General features: G+C 58.0%; 1 long non-coding RNA gene across 1 annotated transcript; it reads left to right on the top strand.

Moving 5' to 3' along the window:
- Positions 1-7,596: 7,596 nt before the first annotated feature.
- Positions 7,597-11,851, top strand: LOC117796818. Its single transcript, XR_004621513.1, has 5 exons — positions 7,597-8,357; positions 8,609-8,756; positions 10,360-10,492; positions 11,003-11,135; positions 11,335-11,851. It is a non-coding gene; the product is annotated as an uncharacterized LOC117796818 (long non-coding RNA).
- The last annotated feature ends 229 nt before the right edge of the window (positions 11,852-12,080 follow it).

Raw genomic sequence — 12,080 nt, 5'->3', positions numbered from 1 at the left:
CAGAGTCCACAGCGGCCCCCTGCTACCACGGGTGTGAGGATTCAGGGTGGCCATGCCTGTCAGGGCTGGACAAATGTAAGCGACTCCAGAAACATTGCCCTTAACTCCCACTGCCCTGCCTGGAATCTCCTAGGGCCCCTCGTCATCTGGGAGGTCCCCATTCACTGTCCTGGCACTCCAAGGCCGCTCCATCTGTCTTTCTGCCCTCCCCCCACCCCGCTGTTTCTAGTAAGGTGACAGCTTGTCCTGGTCAGCCCTGGACTTTCCCAGGTTTCACTCTGAAAGTCCCACATCCGGAAACCCCCTCAGTCCCCACAAACGGGGCTGGCCGGTCACCCTCATCCCCTGGTGTGTGTGATGCCACCCTCGGGCTGGCTGAAGGCCGCAGAGCACGCTGCCCCCCCCACCAAATCCATCCCCACCCCGGCTTGGGTATCTGAGTTCTGTTGTTAGCACGACCCCCCCCCCAGTTGGAGCTGTTTCCCTGCGCCCCCTTCCACACTGGAGGCAGTGGGGGTTGACGAGGCTCACTGGGACCCCGGTAAACAGAAGAGTAAGTGGCTCCCAGCCAGGGTCCAGGGTCCTCTTAACCGAGTGGGGGGAGGTTGGATTACAAGCAGATTTTTATTTTTTAAAGATTTTATTTATTTATTTGACACAGAGAGAGACAGCGAGAGAGGGAACACAAGTAGGGGGAGTGGGAGAAGGAGAAGCAGGCTCCCTTCCCGCTGGACAGGGAGCCTGATGCAGGGCTTGATCCCAGGACCCCGGGATCCGACGTTTAACTGACTGAGCCACCCAGGCGCCCCTGACATGCAGATTTTCACGGAAACCGAGAAAACGCTTTCCAGCTCAGACCCTAGTGGGAAGTTGTGCACCATCTCAGACAGAGCCATACGGGACAGCCTCCATACACAGGGTGCGTGTGCAAGTGTGTGTGTGGGGGTGCCCCCGCCACAGGGCAGCCAGGATTCCAGCCACCTCTGGCTGTCCCCTAAGTTCACATAGTTTTTCAGACACTCCTCCCACCTGATCCCCAACCCCTGCTTCTCCTCCTGTCCCGCCCTTGCGGCCCTGCCCTTCCCTGCCCCCTGGCCCCGCCCCACTAGCAGAGCACATTGCAGATGCGGCTCTCTGTCTGTCCCCATCCCACCCCTCCTGTCAACTGTCCCGCAGGCCGTGTGGGCGCAGTGAGTCTGACCGCTCCCAGACAGCGGACAGCGGAAGCCTCTGGAGGCACAGTGTCCCCATCTAGAGGAGTCCCACTGGGGGGACATTTCAGAGGCGGAGCTGACAAGATAGTGATGGTGACACCAGCACCTCCAAGCTTCAGGTCTTGGGGTCCCTGGTCCCATTGGACCCCACAGCCGGTGATGGGCACAGGTGGCAGGTAGGAGGGCAGGGGTGAGGTAGGCCACCTAGGGCCACACAGCCAGAGTGCACTTGAAAACTAGGCCTTCTTTCCTTCTTTTTTCTTTCTTTCTCTTTCTTTCTTTCTTCTTTCTTTCTTTCTTTCTTTCTTTCTTTCTTTCTTCTTTCTTTCTTTCCTTCTTTTGCAGCTTTTTGCTTTACTATCCTTTCACATTTGCTGAAAAGTTGCCTGGGTGGAGGGAACTCCTGTACCACCATCCTCCCCCCCACAAAACCCTAGACCCCTGGTTCCCAGCTCCCTAATGGCTCACACTGGCCACACTCACGCTGTCACTTTCTCTCCGCGCTTACACATGTGTACATATGGTGTCTGTGTGTGTTTACACACACGCCTGTGTGCGCACACATTTCCCCCTGATCATTTGAGAGTACATTGGAGACATGGTGTCCCTTGGCCCCTAGGCCCTTGTGTGCATTTCTGAGAACAAGGACGTTCCCTTACACGACCCGGGACGGGCTCTCGGCACCACGGCATTCGCAGTGGCACAGATACGATGCTATGATCTAAGCCACCGCCCGTGTTCAAACTCTGTTCTGTGTGGCTGTTTTTCTGCCTGTGCAGGACCCAAGCCAGGGCCCTGGTCACACCCAGTTGTCACGTCTCTCTAGTTTCTCTGCGTCTGGCCCAGTTCCTGGGAGCTACTTTGTCTTTGCGTGACCCTGACACTTTGAAGAGTGGGGATGAGTTATTTTGCAGAACGCCCTTGCCTGACCGCCCCGGCTCATCTGTGCACACCCACCCCACCGCCCTGATCCCCTCCTTATCATTACACTTTGCGGGCGCTGCCCACCAGCTGGCCCAGCGGTGAAGGTGGGACTTCCTCTCTTCCCAGGGCTTTGGGGGCAACGATGATCACCCCTGAGACTCGTGGGTGCTAACACAGGCTGAGTCCGTCGCACAGGACTCCAGGAGACAGGGGGCTTCTCTCACCTAATTTGTGAACCTTCAAAGCCGTCCTCAAGTGCAGTCATGGGCACCTCCAGGCAGGGCCTTGACTGGCCCCAAAAGCCCTCTGGCCCCGTTTCCCACACTCTGCTGAGAGAAGATGCTCCAGTGCTCCCCAAGGCCCCGCAGGCACCCCCCCTGGGGCTCACAGAGACACGCCCACAACAGTACCCAAGATCCTCAGGGCCACCCCGGATGGGGCCAGCAGAGACTAGGCTCCAGACTGCTCGGAGAGAGCCCTGCACCAGCAAGGAAGTGGGGGAGGGGGCTGTCGCTGTGGGTCACTGTGGCTGCAGGATTCGGACCAGCCCCTCTGGCTCGCCCCTTGCCAGGCACGTAACCGTTGGCTGACCCGCCACCCTGTCCATGTCTTCAGAGCTGTTCTCAGGTTCATTCACTCGCTTGTACCGTCCACCAGTCGGCAGATACTTCGGAGAAGCACCTGCCCTACGCCAGGCTGGGCGAGGTGCCGAGGGTCCCGGGCTACGAGGGTCCCGGGCTACGAGGGCAGCCGGGGGCCGGGCCCCTGTACACTTGCAGTGAGGGCATCAGGCCGTCAGGGAGGGGTCCTTCGGCCAGAGGCCACGTCACGCTGCAGCTGTGCTCTCTTCCGTCCCCTGTGTGGGCTCCGAGCGGCCTCGCAGGCAGGGGTGTGGTGGGGGTGGGGGCTCAGCACAGCCAGGCCTGGCAGGAGAGCAGTGGGGGCGGGTCCTCTTTCAGGCCAGCGGCCTGCCCTCCTGCACGTCCTTTTTCCTTCCCTGTGGGTCTCTCAGTCCAGACACCGTGCCGTCTCCTCCCCATGGTGGCCGGGGCTGCCTCTCAGCTTCCGTGGGCCTGGCCTGCTCCCCTGGAGCCACTGCCTCCCTGTGTCCCCAGAGTGTGCTTGAGGCTCTGGACCTTGTTCAGACGAGGAGTGAGCAGGTGGGTGGGAGGAGGGCTTCCCGGAGGAAGGGGCCTTGTCTGAGGAGTCGGGCCGCCGGGGTTTGGCCCTGCCTCGCATTGGCCTCTCTCTGTCCTTGGCACATCCCTTCCCCACTCCAGCCTCAGGTTCCCACCCAGTGACCACGCCCGTGAGGCTCAGGGCCACCTCATCTGCTGGCGGGCCCCAAGTCCTTCGGGTGAGCTGTAGGGGAGCAGCCCCTCACCGAGTTTGCCGGGTGGGGTGAGCTGGAGGAGCCCCCGGTGGCCTTCGTGTCAGGTCAGTTCCTGGTGCCCCAGGCTCGATGCCTAGTGTCGTGGTTCCTGCTGGGCCGGCCACTCTGTCCTCCCGAGCCCAGCGGGTGGACGGTGGGCAGGTGGACAGCGCCTGGGGACTGTCTCGGGGAAGGGAAGGGACAGGTGGACAGGTGTAGCCAGGTCCAGGGTTTGACGATGAGGAGGAGGAGGGGGACGAGGCTGCTCAGCCCTGAGCATGGCTCTCACAGCGGGGCTGCTGCCGGCCAGGCAACCCCGCTCAGGGCACAAACGCAGAAGGCCCGATGGCCCCTGGGTGCTCATCTGCTGCGGCTCCGGACCCTGCCGGCGCCCAGCCCTGTTCTGATGGCGGGAGGACAGGGGAGGTTCCCTCGTCACCAGAGGGAGGCTCCTCCCTGCCTTTCGGGAATAGGAGTCTGCAGGTAAAGCCCCGCCGGCACAGGCCCCACGAAGTGTGGTCTCCCTGGGCGTGGCCTGAGGAGCTCGGGAAATGTTAGTCCATTCCCTGTCCTCTCAGTGGGAGGCAGAGTCCACCGTGGGTCCCTGACTACCCAGGGCATGCTGGGCATTGCAACAGGACACCACTTCACTTGTCCCCCAACCTGGAGGGCCCCCCCCGAAGCCATTGCTGTCCCAAGGGTCTCTGGGAAAAGGCCCTGGCCACGGGAGTCCCCGAGGGTGCAGGGAGAGCCCTGCCCTTTCCGCGTGGCCTCTGCAGGACATTACCTCATCCCTCATGGGGCAGCTCGGCCCCGGGCCAACAGATTGCGCTGGGAATGTGCGTCTTGTTCCTCCGGCTCCAGCGGACAGAGAGCTGCAGACCAGCAGGTCCCACGGCCTCGGCCTCCACCCGCACCATCCTGTGTGGCCTGGGGGGCAGAGAGTCCCCACAGGGGACACAGGGTCCCCCAGCCTGGGCGCTGGGGTGCTGGCCCACCGAGAGGCGGAGGATGGCAAGGGGAGAGTGGGATCGGGCCGCAGGCTGAGCTGCGGGAGATCGGCAGGAAACAGACGCACCCAGAGGAAGTGGCTGGTGGGAGAGCAGCAGACCTGGCCACGTGCTGATGTGGCCCCCCGCCCACCCCCNCCCCTTTCCTGGGCAGAGGCAGCTGCTGGGAGCAGCGCGTAATGAGCCTGGCCTGGGTCCCCCACCAGGTGCCCCGCAGGGCCTCTGTCACAGCCGAGCAAACAGTGGCGGATGGAGTTCCTGTCCTTCCTGGGCCGTCATCCGGCCATCACCCCCAAGGCCGCATGCATGCTGTCCACGGCCCAGCCCGGTGTCCCCAGGAGGGTTGTGGGCCCCAGGAGATGGGGGTCCTGTCCCAGTTCAGCCACCACGTCCTCGGTGCCTGGGTCCGTGCTGTGCCTTCAGTGTGTGTTTCTCTCCCCGTGCAGAGGGCACGCCCTGGGCCACTTTGCTCAGCGACACTCACTGTGTGCGTTTGCTGGCGCTGTTGTAAACCAGGCCCCACAGAGGGGCTCACACCACAGACACGTGCGGTCCCCCGGTCCCAGAGGCCAAAGCCCGAGATGCAGGCGCGGGCAGGGCGGGGTCCTCCCGAGGCCTCTCTCTTTGTGTGTGGACGGCCGTGTCCTCACGGGTCATCCTTCTGTGCATGTCTGTGTCCTGATCCCCTCTTCGTGTAGGGACCCCAGTCACACCGGATCAGGGCCACCCCGGTGATCTCATGTTACTTTAATCACCTCTTCAAAGTCTCCAGATACAGTCACATCCTGGGGTGCTGGGGGTCAGGGCTCCAACACAGGAATTTGGGGGACACAGCTCAGGCCATGACACTCCCTGAGCAAGCAAGAGACTGTGCCACGGGCTCACCACTCATTCATTTATTCCTCAGATACCCATCGGGTGCCCTCCGCAGGCAGCGAGGTGGGGGGCACAGTGATGGAGAAGATGACCCCTTTCCCCAAGGGGCTTCCAGAGTAGGAAGCCAGGGGGGATGACCCAAAAGAGGCAGGGAAACAAAAACCTAAAGGTCACGGGTCCGGCATCATCCTTGACCCCTTTCTTCTCTTCCTCCCACTTCCGAGAGTGAACCCAGCAAGTCCTGCCTCTAGAAGCTGACGGGCTCTCGACACAGCCACCACCGGGTCCCCCAGCGTCTGGAGCCCGGCCCTGCCTTTGTGCAGCAAATGGCAAAGGCGAGGCTGAGCAAGGTCACGGGGCTCACAGGGCCCACGGATGGAAGGCTTTGAGCCCTGTCCCCCTCCCCTCCCTTCTTTACCTTCCCTTCCCGCCCATGTGTGCCCACTGAGGCCCCCAAAACGCCTGCCCTTTCCTCCCCTGGAATTCCACCCAAGTCCAAGCCCCCAGACATGGTCCCACGGGAGGCCCAGGAAGGGGGAGAAGGGAATGAACACCTTCGTGGAGGATGGGTGGAGTCACTTTGGGAAGCAATTCCACCTTTCCTAGTGGAGCTGAGACTTCTCATCCCCTGACCAGCCGGTTCTGCCCCGAAACCCTCGCCCACACTCCCACGGAGACGGGCACTCGAAGGCCCCTGCAGCGTCTGTCATGGCAAGCGTCCGTCCGGAGCACGGTGCTGTCTGCCCGCAGTTAGAGACGGTGGAGCCGTGAACGGGAATGGACAGGGGACGCGCCTGCCAGCACGGCTGACCCGCACTGACGCGGCCCGGAGAAGGAGACAGAAACGTGAAAGCCTGAGAGTTAGGCAGTGGTGCTAAACCAGCATGAACTTCTTACTGTGGATGGGCAGGCGGCCGTTATGAGAGATTAGCCCCAGGGGAAGCTGGGTGCAGGGTGCTTGGGACCCGGCTCTGCTCCCTTTACCCCCGCTGGCCCTCCAGCCCCCACCCCAGCACCCCATCCCCTCCACCGTCACCCGGGGTTTTGCATGCACCTGGCCTCTCGTGCGTGCTCTCCCGTCCTGGCCTTGATCTTTGCTGCTGAACAAGGTGAATGTAGCACATGGGGTGGGACTGCCCCCCACCCCAGGGGCTGAGCGGGGGCGGGTGTGTGTGCACAGGTGGGGGTATGGCCACTGGTCCCTCCCCCAAGAAGCCACAGTGGGACAGAGGAATGGGAGGGTGTGGGGAAGCAGAAGGCCTTTTGAACCCTGGTTTCCCTCTTACCAAACCTGAGAAATGCAGAAAAGCAGTAAAAATTTAAAAACAAATGAGAAAAATAAGCAGACACCACCCACCCCCCATCACCCCGAGTTACTCAGACCCTGAGTTTTCCTCCATTTCCTGGAAGAGCAACAAGCCGGTAGAAGGGGATAATCTGACCGAAGGCTTGGCCAGAGTGGTGTGCGTGCTTCTGGGTTCCCAGGCCAGGTAACCTCCCCCGCCGCTGGGGCAGTGGGCAGGTCGGGCTCCCGCACCCACCTCCCGAGCATGAGCATTCTAGAAGCCCCATCTCCATGCGGGATTCTCAGTCCCGACGTCTGTCCTGTGCGGGACGGGAGCCTCACCTCTGGTCCCTGCGTGGTGTTAGAACCTAGGCCTCTGGGTCTCTCCATTCCCACCTCGAGGGGATATCCTTTGCTTCTCGCGCCCCCAGCGCTGCTCTAACGGGGTGTGTGTTATCATTCACGGGATTCTGAACACTCTGTCCAGAGGGCTTGGCGCTAGTCTCTGCTTCCATGTTGCTGAAAGCAGACGGCGCTCATTTACCGGTCACTGTGAGGTCAGCGCTACCATCGCCCCGGTATTTACAGACAAGGAAACTGAGGAACGGAGAGGTGGGTAACTCATCTCGAAGTCCACAGCTTCAAGGTACAAGAGGCCAGGACTTGAATCCAGCTGTCTCACTCCAGAGCCCAGGATTTCTCCACTGGGCTTACTGCTCCCAGCGGTCCCGGGTGCTGCCATGTGGAGAGAAAAAACAGAACCCATCTCACATTCTTAGGAGCCTTCCTTAAGAAACGAGTAGCATACACTTTCCCCAATTCTTCATCCAATGCAGTATTTGGGGCATACTAAAAATTATTTGTTGTTTATCTGAATTCACATCTAAGTGGATACCCTGTATTTTTATTTGCTAAATCGGGAACTGTGCTGCCAGCTGAGGTTGGGAGCTAGGGGGCTGCCCCCCCGATAAGCTCTCCCAGACAGGACATCCCATGTCTTGGTGGCTGAGCTCTCTCCATCCATCTAGTTGAGGGGTGGGTCTCGTCTCCCACAGGCCGCCTGCTCCCCCATGCAGGTCAGGAGGCTGTGGTCCCCTGCTTAACTTGAACCTAAGCATCCCCAGGCACCTGGGAAGGCTCCGGCTCATTGCGACTGTCTGGAGAGGGCAGGATCTCACCATCAGCTTCGTCCCGGGGTCCCCCGGAGGACTGGACGCGCACGCCTCCCAACCCTGTGAGGAGAAGGAGCCAGGGTGCGGTAGGGAGGGGGGTGAGCCTCAGATCTGGGCACCTCCCAGCTCTGCCCTGCTTACCTGCACCACCAAAGCCAGGGTGATGGCGGGGGGGGGTTGCTCACTGGGACAGCCTTCCTGGAGGACAATTTCTCAATTCATGTCCAAATGTCAAAAGTGTATCCCCTTTGACTCAGCATTTCTACTTCTGGGAACTTCTGCGAAGGAAATGTGCCAACCGGGTACAAAGATGATGGTTCAGGGGTGTTCATCCCCGTGTAGGTTATAATACCTGGAAGTTGGCAGCAGCCTGAGCGTCTCTCGATCCTGGTGGAATCATCAAGCATCTGTGTGATGAGATTACTAGCCATCTTTAAAAACGATCTTGTGGCTCTCTGTCTGGGGACTGGGAAGGAACCTGCCATCTGCATTTGAATTAAAAAGGTAAGAAACACAAAAGCAAACATCCTGCTTTCCTGCGTGTGTGTGTGTGTGTGTGTGTGTGTGTGTGTGTGTGTTCTCACCCTGGAAGAATGAGAAGGAAGTGTGTTCCTCGAGATGACAAATGCAGTATGGCAGGACTGCTGGCTTTCCCCTGATATGGACTCTCCCGTCTTTAGTAGCAGAACCCACAATTTTTAGCTGAGCACACGGCTTACCTTAATAAAGATCATATATCCTGGCTTCTCTTGCAGCTAAACGTGGCCATGTTACCAATGGGAGATAAAAGAGAAAGAAATGACATATTGCAAGTGGCATGCACCTTCTTCATCCCTTCTTCCATCGTGCTGGCTGGAATGTAGAGGTGATGGCTGGAGCTCCAGCTGCCATAGTGGACCAAAGGTTAGAGGGGGAATCATGTCTCCAGGGTGACGGCTCAGGGAATAGTAAGGGGCCTCAATCTTTGAAGTCTTTGTAAAATAGGACCACCTCCCATCTGCTCCTAGACTTCCACATGAAATGAAAACCAATTTCTATCTTGTTGAAACCACTGCTGTTTGGGGGGTTGTCTGTTACTCAGCCGAACCTGACCCCAACTGCTCCAAGTAGTTTCTTTAGCTGGCAAGATCTCTGGGGATTTAAATTCTTTCTTTAAATTTTTTTTGGTTCTTTTAAGTTTGTGCCTAGATCATTTATGCATCATTTGTGTGTTTTTTTTTAATTCATTTTGAAACAAATAAGGAAGAAATAAAGTTGACGCATCCACTTATGATGCACCAAGCAGTGTCCTAAAACCTTTCCATGAACATCTAATTTAGTTCTTGTGACAGCCCGACAGGGTGCATCATTATCCCCAGCTCACAGAAGGGAAGCTGTCTTGAAGGAGAGCTTGAGTCGCTTGTCCCGGCGCCCCCGCTCATGGGTGGCAGCATGCAGGCAGCCTGGCCACGGAAGCCACGGCCGTGAGCACGACTCCACCTGCCACTGAGGCCCTCCAGCCTCAGAGGCTATGCCACCCCCACCCCACCATCTCCTCTCCCACCACCTAAGGCTCCTACCTGGAGCTGCCCTGGAGGGCACCGGTGTTGACCTTGCTATGGCTGCCGAGGCTCAGGGGCTCGAGTGTGGGGGTTTGGGGTGCTCTTCTCTTCACTCATTTCACCAGCAGTCGTGAGTGACCAGGGGCCTGGCTCTGTGTCTGGGGACCCTAGCCCAGGAAATCAGAGACACCTGCCCTGGGAAGTGCCCCATGATCTGGGATCTGAGGCCAGAATAGGAGTCACCTGAGTGAGGTGGGGGGCGGGAGTGGATATGCTAACCAGAGGCAATGGTGTGTGCAAAGGCCCTGTGGCAGGAAGTACTGGTTGGGCACACCCGCACACATCCTGTCATTCCATGCCTATCACAGCCTTCCTTCCCCCAGCCCATTGGCTTCACAGACGGTTCAAGGTGAGAGGAAAACAGCAAAGGGAGATCCTGACGCTATCGTCCTTCACCTCGGCCACCATAGACGGCAAGGGCCCTGCCTCAAACCCTCTGCCCTGCTAGGGCCCAGAGCTCCCCAGTAGGGGCCCCAGATTCCTGCCTTTGAGACCTCAGATTGAGCCTGTTTTGGGGGGCCTTGGGCATGACCTGGGCCCCCTTTGGCTTGAGTGCCACTAAATCCAGATTCCTATTTTAAAATGTCACTCATATAGGTCACCCCTATCTTGTTCCAATTGAACTCTACCATGAAGTGCATCATCCTTCTAATGGAGCTATGCTGCCCTGACTTGCTGAAATGCTCTCCCTCTGTATCCCTCACAGGCTCCCTATTGCCCTCAGTCTGAACTGTGGGCCTCTGCTGCCTCAGAGGGTTGGAGCAGGGCAGTCATCCCACACACGGCCTCTCCTGTCAGGTTTCCCCGAATCTCAGATGTCCACCAGCCCCCAAGGGAGGGGGCGAGACTTTCAGTCTGTGCACTCAGCAGCAGTTTCAAAAGAGTTTGTTTTACTTTCAAAACAGAGTGTATCGAGCGTCCGGATGACCAGTGGGTCTGGGGCCAGAGCAGAGGGAAGAGCTATGACCACTGGGCATGCCGAGTCAACCTCACGGATGGACAGTGCCTGCAGGAGCTCGGCTGGGCCCCCAGCAGAAGGTAACACTCCTGGTTGGTCCACCCCAGCTGAGGGCAGCAGAGGCTGAGTGTCTGGGTTCCCAGTGGGTTCCGCTCATCCTGGGCTGTTGCTGTGGAAGCAGGGATGACTCACTCTGTGCCCGGTCTGCACTTCACCTTCGGGGGCTCTCTTGGTCAGACCTCCTCACTCCATCCTCCCAACCCACAGCATGGGGTCCTCAGGGCAGTTCCTGTGTCTTGAGGGCATACATACCCCCAACCACTAATCTCCCAAGCAACCCTTGATACAATTACTATACAAATGAGAGAGCTGATTGGCGACGTGCCTGGAGCCCAATATCCCTTCCTTCCTCCCCATTCCGTGGCCGTCAAGTAACGGCATGCTAACCTGGGCACATGGCCTACATTTCCCAGACTCCCTTGCAACAAGCCATGGCCACAAATGAGTTCTGACCATGGCCTACATTTCCCAGACTCCTTGCAACAAGTCATGGCCATGAAGAAGTTCTGACAACATCTTACATTTCCCAGACTCCCTTGCAACAAGTCACGGCCATGAATAAGTTCTGGCCAAAATAATGTGAAGAAGCTTGTCCTCTCCTTCTCCTTTCCCATCTGGGACCCGAGGAGGAAGCTACCTGCTGAGGACGGCTGAGCAGAGAAGGTAAGGGAGCCCAGATAGCCCTGGGCTGCTTATCTGGCCTTTTTGGGAGAAATTAATTTTGAGATCGAGCCACTGTATGTTCTGGCCTCCTTGTTACGCAGCTGTATACTGACTAATACAGCATTGCTGAGGCTTCATGCTGGGGCGCTCACATCCTTCAACACCACGCAATCCACTTTTGGTTTTGTTACCTTGGCAGACAGATCCTGAGGTGTCTTGCCCAGAAAGTGAGCATGCTGCAGGCTGCCATGCACCGTGACTTGGCTGGCTCTGGGCTCTCTGTACCCTGCCCAGGACCTGGCCCACAGCAGATGGCTGGCATAGCCTGGGAGCCCCAGACGTGGACTTGAGGAAAGAGACCAACATTTATTAGGTGCTGAGAGGTACAGGGTGCTGGGCCAGGCACCTCTCTGTGTGGTCTGGATTCATTTTTTTCATTTTATCATGTATGATCTTTTAAGTATTCATTGCTTTATTTACACACAAGGGGTAGGACACTGGGCCAGGCACTTTCTAAATGGCCTATGTTCTTTGATCTTTGACAACTTCACTGTGGTATAACTCACATACCCTACAATGTACCCCTCTGAAGTGTGCAATTCAGTGGTGTCTAGTAAATTCAGAGCCGTGCATCCATCATCACAGTCAATGTTAGAACATTTTCATGGGGCGCCTGGATGGCAGCGGTTAAGCGTCTGCCTTCGGCTCAGGGCGTGATCCCGGCGTTGTGGGATCGAGCCCCACATCAGGCTCCTCTGCTATAAGCCTGCTTCTTCCTCTCCCACTCCCCCTGCTTGTGTTCCATCTCTCGCTGGCTGTCTCTGTCTCTGTCAAATAAATAAAATCTTTAAAAAAAAAAAAAAGAACATTTTCATGACCATCAAAGAAACTATACCCTTTTTAGCCCCACCCCCAAGAACCCCCAGTTTCCCACCCACTCCCACC

The sequence above is a fragment of the Ailuropoda melanoleuca genome, chromosome 16 (genome assembly GCF_002007445.2).
Source record: "Ailuropoda melanoleuca isolate Jingjing chromosome 16, ASM200744v2, whole genome shotgun sequence".
NCBI classification, from domain to species: Eukaryota; Metazoa; Chordata; class Mammalia; order Carnivora; family Ursidae; genus Ailuropoda; species Ailuropoda melanoleuca.
Note: the sequence above shows the minus strand (reverse complement) of the source record. Positions and strands in the feature narration are given on the sequence as shown.